We start from the raw sequence: 9,570 nt of genomic DNA on the forward strand, positions 1-9,570 counted from the left end.
AGACCGGCGGGCACTGGCTCTATCCTAAGATACATTGATCAGAGCAACTGCTGCTGCACCCTCTGCATCCGCAAATCTAATTAAGGAACCTCCATCTCTGATATATGAACCATCGACCCTTCTTTAAATTAAGTTGTTGTTTGGCTCACTAATCTTTTCCTTTTTTAGAGTAGCCAGACGGGAAAAATTGACTAAACAGTCGATACGTAAAGAAATCGGCTGTTAAGAACTGTAAAGCTCATGGGTTGCGATTGATTTTATAATGACAAGTACAATGCACGTAGATGTAAGTAAAATCATCAGCTAAGTGGATATTACCAGTGTAAAGCATTGAGTCAATGAATCTAATGAGAAATGATACAATATACGAAAAAATCGACTGTCTAATACAAATAGATCTACAAACGCTCCGAATCTAATCTGTTACTATCAGCAGTGAGGTTCGACCGGATCGATGGCAGCTATAATGATAATAACAAACTAAAACCGAAGAATTCATAAAATCGTCTATACATTGACAGATTTTCTGAAAGACATGATATATGTGTGAAAGCACAAGCGAATCGGCTGAAATAGCCGATTCAGGTAGAAAAGAGACTACAACATATGAACAATCGATAATTTAACATGGACAGATCTATGAACTCATCAGACATAACCTGTTATCTTTAACAGTGGGGTTCGACCGGATCGATGGTAGCTGTGATAAAGACAACAAACCAATCCTTTAAAGTAAACAGATCTATTCATATTTAACAGAATCATGTAGACACACTGTAGGCGTTAAAGCACAGGCGATCGACTATTTAGCCGATGAGGACATAGCAAACAGCCAGGGTCATGCCTGGTCGAAAGCAAATCTATCAGCTAGCATCCTCCGATCTAAAGTACTAATAGTGGAGGTCAAACCGAATCGATGCATCTATAATAACAAGCTATGAACCAGATTCAACTAGCTAGTAAACCTTCTCAAGATTAAACATGCCTTGACCGCGTACTATGCACGACCAAGATCGAAGCAGAACGGCCGATGAAACATAATCCGTTGTTTAAAGTAAGAATCGTTGCAGTGTAACAAAATAAACGATGGATTAAAAGGATGTGAGGCCGATCTAGATCGATCTCGATCGGGCAGGTTGATATCGCTGAAACTAATGACAATAAGAACATCAGTAAGATTGGTAACTTAATGAATCTACCAGAAGGATGCCACCCTTAGGTAGAGCCGATAATTTGACCTTAATCCAATTCGAGCAGCGGAGGTCGAACTTAACCGATGCAGTCATACTTGAACTAGATAAGAATTGATAACTAGCTTATGTTAGAGCTCGCATTGGAGGTCGAACTTAACCAATGCAGCCTTATGAGTAGAAGTATAAGTTATGACGATACTCATAGACAAGCCAAAGGTCGGCCGGACCGATGCAGCCCTGCTTGTTGAAGAACTCGCCGAGATCTACACTACTCCTACTCCTAAGGGTTGGCATGAAGCTAAAAAAAAGTAATTTGTATTGATTGATTGGATGTCCTTTCACAATAGCCGGGGTCTAATATTTATACTCGGAACCTAAGCATGAATCCTACTCAAGTACGACTCATTATAATCTTCGGCATAAGAGAAAACATTTCTAACTTAAGATAACTTGGACCCTAATCTTTTTCTTTTTTAGAGTCCGACATGTATTTCCCGATGCCAACCGTAGCTCATTAACGCTATCTGCTGATGTCATCAGAAGAGAGCTAATCCCAGTGCCACATCTGAATCAGCTGATATCGATCCTTATGCAATAGATTCCTTGATGACTCAATCTTGAAAGTTTCGAGTTCCCGCGTTCTTCTTCTCAAATTTTGGTGTAAACACATGCCCCTAATTTTGGGATAGAAATAATTTTATTTCAAAATTTCTATTTATCTGTTCACCATATCGCAACAGTTTATTCCAAGACATACGCGTGACCCCTGACTTTTCAGCTCGAGTTTTATATAATATCCCAACAGTATCATTTTCAACTCACTCGGTCTATTCGCTTTCCCCTTCTTTCTCGAGCAAATCGTAACAGCCGACGCAGCCATCGACAAGGCCTCAACCCTAGCAAATCCTCTGCTCTATCAAGTTGTTATTCAAGCAATCTTTCTTAGATTTGGATCTATTTTGGCTGCAATGGCGACCAGTGACCACGTCCCTGAGGTATGATTTCAAGCTCCCATTTTCTAAGTACTAGCCTGTCGATGCGGGACCCACAGGATACCCTGCAAGAGAGAGAGAAGATCTAGTCCAACTAGGATTCTCCTCATGTAATCTTAGTAGTATAGCTATTAAGTAATCCTACTAGGAAATCTCATTGTAAACGGACTAGGACTCTGGCCTCCTGACTATATAAAGGAGGGCAGGGCTCCTGAGACAAACAACAATTGTACAACACAACACTCGATAATCAATCCAACGCAAAGGCTAACGCCGACTGGACGTAAGGTTATTACTCGATCTACGATCGAGGGCCTGAACCAGGATAAATCGACTGTGTCTTGCGTTAACCGTCGAGTTCGGCATACGCCGAAGCCCGAACATACTGCCCCGGGTACCCCCGTGGCAGGCTATCGGTGGTGAAACATCGACAGCTAGCGCGCCAGGTAGGGGCCTTCGGCGATTTTGCATCCGAGAACTCGATGGACCTCGACAACATAATCTTCCCGACGGGATCAACTTTCATCTTCGGCTCGTGGATCTGCGAGGCGGACAACAACGGCAAGCTTCAGGGCCATCTCCTCAAAGATCCAGATCGTCATAAAGAATTTCATATTTCACCAACTACAACGGATCAGCTCACCAGAAGATTCGCACAACTCACAGTATCCGATTCAAATCAGATCTCACAGCCACTCATATCCGATTCGAATTCAAACATCAAGGCGAAGTTTTATCCGAGAGCTTTCAAAAAACCGAGTTCTTTTTTGGCAAGATTCCAGAGCACAACCCAAAACAACTCGGATTACCCTCAGAGTTCTTCCAAGAAGTCGAGTTCTTTTCCATTTGGGCTCGACAACATGGCAAAATCCTATCAGGGACAGTTCGAAAGATCTTTCAATCCAAGATGCGGGATACCACTGACAGGAGCTCAGGAGGGTCTCGTGCTAACAATAACATCCCAGGACTGCATCATCCACTGGCTAGGTTCTGTTCCTGAGGACAGCGGTACCCAACTAGTCGGCACGACGACGACAGCAATTCTACCCTACCAAGAAGGAGACTCGATCTACGACACCGAGGCATCCACTAAAGTTATTAACAACTCCGACAGCATGAAAACTAATGCTAATAACAGAACGGCTCATGCGCGAGAAGTGCTCATGGTTCGACGACCGCGGTCACCATTAAATCCCCTAGAAGTACCCGATGTCAGATCATCAGATGAATCAGAATCCAACATATCACCTTTTGCCCAAGGCTACGACGGAGAAACAGATAGTCAGAAACAAGCTAGAGAAAGAAAAAACAAGTTGAAGCAAGGGCGTCAACACCGTGCTAGGCAGCGCAGGGAAGCTTGGATCAGATACGAGTCAGAATTGGCGGAGTACGACAAAAGAAAATCGCAACGAGAAGTCGAGGGGAGACGCACGGCGAATACACCTTACGATAAGATTCGAGAAGCATTAGAAGAACTCGGAAAAACTTCACATCCCAGTGAGAAGTATGAACAGCTCCAGGACTTGCTCCGACCGACGATTCCGAAAACGCATGAAGAGAGAGCTCGATCAAGACTACCCGCCAGATCAACAACCCACAGGCAAGAAGATCAAAATCAAAGGAAATCCGCTTTCGAAAGACTTGGGCCGGGTGGAAGCCATGACGAAGGAAGTAGGAAGGAACATAATCAAGGCCACCGATTTAAACCACCAAAGAAGACCAGGAGTAGGGTACCTACCCAGACAATCTCGCAAGATTATTCCTGTCAGAACGACAGTTGGCCAGAAGAAGGTGCTGAATCCGAATTCAAAGAAACCAAGACGCACGATAGATTCCCTTGTTTCGCGAACAGGCTTGCATTGGTACGATTACCTCACAAATTCAAACCGTCTAACCACTCCAAGTATGATGGCAAAACTGAACCAAGGCAATGGCTCAGAATATATTCACAATCAATTGAACTAGCCGGAGGAGACGACGATATCAAAACCCTGTTCTTTCCCATGGCACTGGAAGCCATGCCTCTCCAATGGTTCGACAAACTGAACCCAGGATCTATCAGAAATTGGGAGGATTTGCAAAGAGCTTTTTGTGAGAATTTTGCAGGAATCATTACACATCCAATCACCCATGCAGAATTAAAAGGACTCAAGCAAAAGGGAGGTGAAAGTCTCAGAAATTACTATCGACGATTCGGCGAACTACGAGCTCAAGTGCATGACATAACCGAACGAGAAGTAATTGAAGCTTTCTCTCACGGAATCATGGCTAGGTGGCAATTTCAAGACTTCTGCAAAAAAAATCCAAGAAACAATGAAGAATTCAGACGAACAGTAGAAAAGATGATTACTACAGAAGAAAAAACACGAGAAAGGTTCCCGGACAGAAACAACCAGGACAACTCGGACAAGCAAAATCATCGAAATAACAGACATCAAGAAAGAAAACGTAGGCCAGACAATACTGTGGCAATGGCCAACAAACCAAAGAAGTTCAACAAACCCAGAAGATATGATGACATTGAAAACATACGTTGCCATTGCACCCTAGTGGGAGGCACACCATCGGAAATTGCTATACTTTCAAAGATCGATACACAAGAAAAGATAGTAAGGAAGACACCAAAGAGGACAATCAGAAAAGAGAAGAAGACAACCACGAGGACAAAGGATTCCAAAAACCTAGGGGAACGGTAGCAGTGATTTTCTCAGGGGCTCCGGATTGCAGAAGCAAACATCAAGAAAAACTAGCACTGTGGACCATTATGACAGCAGAACCGGCTACACCAAGATACCTCAATTGGTCACAGTATCCTATCCAATTCACCAGAGAAGACCAATGGACTAGCGTGGGGAATGCAGGCCATTACCCATTGGTTCTGGATCCGACTATAGCTGGCATGACCGTCACCAAAGTACTAATCGATGGAGGAGCTGGGCTTAACATCATCTTTTCAGAAACTCTAAGGAAAATGGGACTACAACTCGCCGGGATGATTACACCAACAAGCACACCTTTTTACGGAATAGTACCCGGCAAAGCAGCCATGCCACTTGGACAAATTACTTTACCTGTTACCTTTGGAACTCCTTCAAACTACCAAACAAAGTTTATCAAATTCGAAGTCGCCGACTTCGATTCATCATATCATGCAATCCTAGGACGTCCAGCACTGGCCAAATTCATGGCAATACCACATTATCCGCACTTACTGCTTAAGATGCCAGGACCCCACGGTATCCTTTCTCTTCGAAGCAATTTAAAGCGCGCTTTTGACTGCGACGTTCAGGCAATCCAAATTGCGGCTAAAGCACAAGCCGACAATGGAAGAAAAGAAATAGCCGCAATCGCTGCAGAAACAAGCCAAGAAGAATTAGAAATACCGGCTAAAAAACCCAGTATCATCGCACCACCAAAAGAAGCCGACGTCAAGCAAATCGACTTAGGCACAGGCGACACCTCCAAGACAGCAACTATCAGTGCTCACCTCTCGGCAAAATAGGAACTCGCGCTCACCAACTTTCTTCGGGACAACAGAGATATCTTCGCCTGGAAGCCAGCCGACATGCCAGGAGTCCCAAGGGAGTTGGCTGAGCACAGAATTGATGTTAACGAAGGATCCAAACCTGTAAAACAACGGTTACGACGATTCTCACCCGACAAGAAGGCAGCAATTAAAAAGGAAATAACAAAACTGATGGCAGCCGGATTCATCAGGGAAATCCTTCATCTAGATTGGCTAGCCAACTCGGTCCTTGTACAGAAGAAAAACACGGATGAGTGGCGTATGTGCGTCGATTACACAGATCTCAACAAACATTGCCCAAAAGATCCATTCGGGCTACCACGCATTGACCAGATAGTTGACTCAATAGCAGGATCTGCGTTATTATCTTTTCTCGATTGCTATTCAGGGTATCACCAGATCGCACTAAAAGAAGAAGACCAGAGCAAGACATCTTTCATCACCCCGTTTGGCGCCTACTGCTACAAGACCATGTCGTTTGGACTAAAGAACACAGGCGCCACGTACCAAAGAGCTATCCAGACTTGCCTTGGGAATCAAATAGGTGAAAATGTGGAAGCATACGTGGACGATGTAGTGGTGAAAACAAAGAACCCAGACACTCTAATTGAAGATTTAAAGCAAACCTTCGAAAACTTGAAGAAATGGAGATGGAAATTGAACCCAAATAAATGTGTATTTGGAGTTCCCTCAGGACAACTACTCGGATTTTTGGTTAGTCAGCGCGGGATCGAAGCCAGCACCAAGCAAATTCAAGCTATAACAGAAATGGGCCCACCTAGGAGTGTCAAAGATGTGCAGAAACTAACAGGATGCATGGCGGCCCTCAACCGTTTCATATCAAGACTCGGCGAAAAGGGGTTACCTTTCTTTAAACTACTAAAGAAGACAGACAAGTTCGAGTGGACAATAGAAGCCGACGAAGCTTTCAAAAAACTTAAAGAATACCTCACTTCATCGCCCATCCTGATACCTCCAAAGAAGGATGAAGACATGATGCTATATATCGCGGCAACTCCCACCGTAATTAGTACAGCAATAGTCATAGAAAGAGAAGAACAAGGGCGCGTGTATAAAGTGCAACGTCCAGTATACTACATCAGCAAAGTACTATCAGAATCCCAGATCCAGTACCCACACATACAAAAACTACTCTACGCTCTACTCATTACCTCACGGAAGCTTCGCCACTATTTCGAAAGCCACAAGATTACCGTAGTGACAGATTTTCCACTCAGAGACATCCTACACAATAAAGACGCCACAGGGCGCATATCCAAATGGGCAGTTGAAATTGGAGCTTTTGATATCAATTTCACCCCACGGAAAGCAATCAAATCTCAAGCCCTCGCCGATTTCATGGCCGAATGGACAGAAATTCAACAGCCCTTATCAGATACAATCCTCGACCACTGGAAAATGTACTTTGACGGATCACTCAAACTAGGCGGGGCCGGTGCAGGCGTCCTCCTCATTTCTCTAGAAGGAAAACAACTCAAGTACGTCCTTCAGATATTATGGCAAGCTACAAATAACGAAGCAGAATACGAAGCCCTCATCCACGGGCTACGAGTCGCGATTACCCTCGGAATAAAAAGATTACTCGTATACGGCGATTCAGCAGTGGTCATCAACCAAGTCAACAAAGATTGGGACTGCACCAAAGAAAACATGGGTGCTTATTGTGCTGAAATACGGAAACTTGAAAAACACTTCCAAGGATTAGAAATTTTACACGTCCTACGCGATTCTAACATTGCAGCAGATGTCCTTGCCAAGCTCGGATCAGACAGAGCAAAGGTTCCACCCGGCGTATTCATAGAAGAGCTATCAGTTCCCTCTATCAAACAACCCGGTGAAACAACAAATGAAATTCAGGCTAAAAGCGTTCAGATCTTGACAATCAACACATCATGGACCCAAGATTTCATTGAATATATCAAAGAAAATAAACTGCCAGCAGATAAAGCAGAGGCCACACAAGTTGTTCGCAGAAGCAAAAACTACGTTTTAGTAGGGAATAAACTCTACAGAAGAGCAGCATCATCAGGAGTACTACTAAAATGTGTCTCATTTGAAGAAGGCAAAGAAATCCTAAATGAAATACACTCAGGTTGCTGTGGAAATCATGCCGCCTTAAGGATACTGGTTGGCAAAGCATTTCACGCCGGATTCTACTGGCCAACCGCTTTAAAAGACACCGAAGAGCTTGTCAGAAAATGCAAAGGTTGCCAAATGTTTACAAGACAAGCCCATATACCAGCTCACAATCTTATCTGCATCCCACCCGCTTGGCCTTTTTCCTGCTGGGGGCTAGATCAAGTAGGACCCTTGAAAAAAGCAAAAGGCGGTTTCGAGTACATCTTCGTAGCAATCGACAAATTCACCAAGTGGATTGAATACAAACCGCTCGCAAAGTACAGCGCAACCAAAGCAGTTGAGTTCATCCAAGACATTATGCACCGCTTCGGCATGCCCAATCGAATCATCACAGATCTAGGCTCCCCCTTCACGGCTACGGAATTCAAGAGCTGGGCACAAGACTGCGGTTTCAGTATAGACTATGCGTCCGTTGCACATCCAGAAGCCAACGGACAAGTAGAAAGGGCTAACGGACTCATACTAGCCGGATTAAAAGCATGGTTATACGAAGAACTAGTGGACTATGGGTCCAAATGGATTGAAGAATTACCGAAAGTAGTATGGGGGCTACGAACTCAGATAAGCAGAGCAACAGGCCACTCACCCTTCTTCCTAGTTTACGGGTTAGAAGCCGTACTACCCGCCGACTTGATCTGGACTTCCCCAAAAATAGAACAATATGATGAAGGAGAAGCAGAACACACAAGAAGATTAGAACTCGACAGCTCAGAAGAAGTCAGAATAAACGCTACCCTCCAATCAGCCAGATACCTACAAGGTTTAAGACGGCACTACAACAAGAGTACCCAACCGCGATCACTACAAGTTGGAGACTTAGTACTAAGAAGGATACAAAAGACTGATGGACGACATAAGCTACTCAGTCCATGGGAAGGCCCATTCATTGTCACAAAAGTCACCGGACCAGGCACATACAAGTTGATGACCGAAGATGAAAAAGAAGTCAGCAATACATGGCACATCAGCCAGCTAAGAAGATTCTACGCGTAAAAACAACTCAAGAAAAAACAGATATGCAAGCCACAAGGGACCTACAATCAACGAAAGACAATACTCTTCAACAACATATGTATTAGTTTATACTCATGATCAATAAAGATGATATTCATCCACAGCATATCTTGTCACGAACTACAACGAGTTGTTTTCACGAAAAAGCAAAATGGCTGAAAACATACCTGAGCATTCCGGCCGAGAGCAAAATAGCTGAAGAGACGCTTGAGCCCGCCGATGAGGGTAGCTAAAAGCTAACACCCAAAACAAAAAGCAAAATGGCTGAAAACATGCCTGAGCATTCCGGCCGAGAGCAAAATAGCTAAAAAACGCTGAAGAAACGCTTCAACTCGCCAATGAGGGTAGCTAAAAGCTAACAAAAAGCAAATTGGCTGAGTCGACCGAAATTTAACTTCAAAAGATCCTCCAGCACTTTGTTCCGAAAAGCAAGAGGCTCGGGGGCTACATCCAGATAGGAATACTTTTTCCTCACAAAAGCACAAGCGCCACTCAAGAAAGCACTCAGACAACGAAGTTTGTCGAGGCAACCTTCTATACCAAGTCGTTTTACACAGCGCAGGCAAAAGGTTGTTAACACAAAAGATCTACATCTAACAAGTCATAGCACGGACAAAGCACTCGACGAATCACAAAGGAAAGAAGAAAATAAAAGTACTCGACAAATCGAGGGGCCTCGTCAGGA

Source organism: Miscanthus floridulus, chromosome 4 (genome assembly GCF_019320115.1).
Source record: "Miscanthus floridulus cultivar M001 chromosome 4, ASM1932011v1, whole genome shotgun sequence".
Lineage (NCBI taxonomy): Eukaryota > Viridiplantae > Streptophyta > Magnoliopsida > Poales > Poaceae > Miscanthus > Miscanthus floridulus.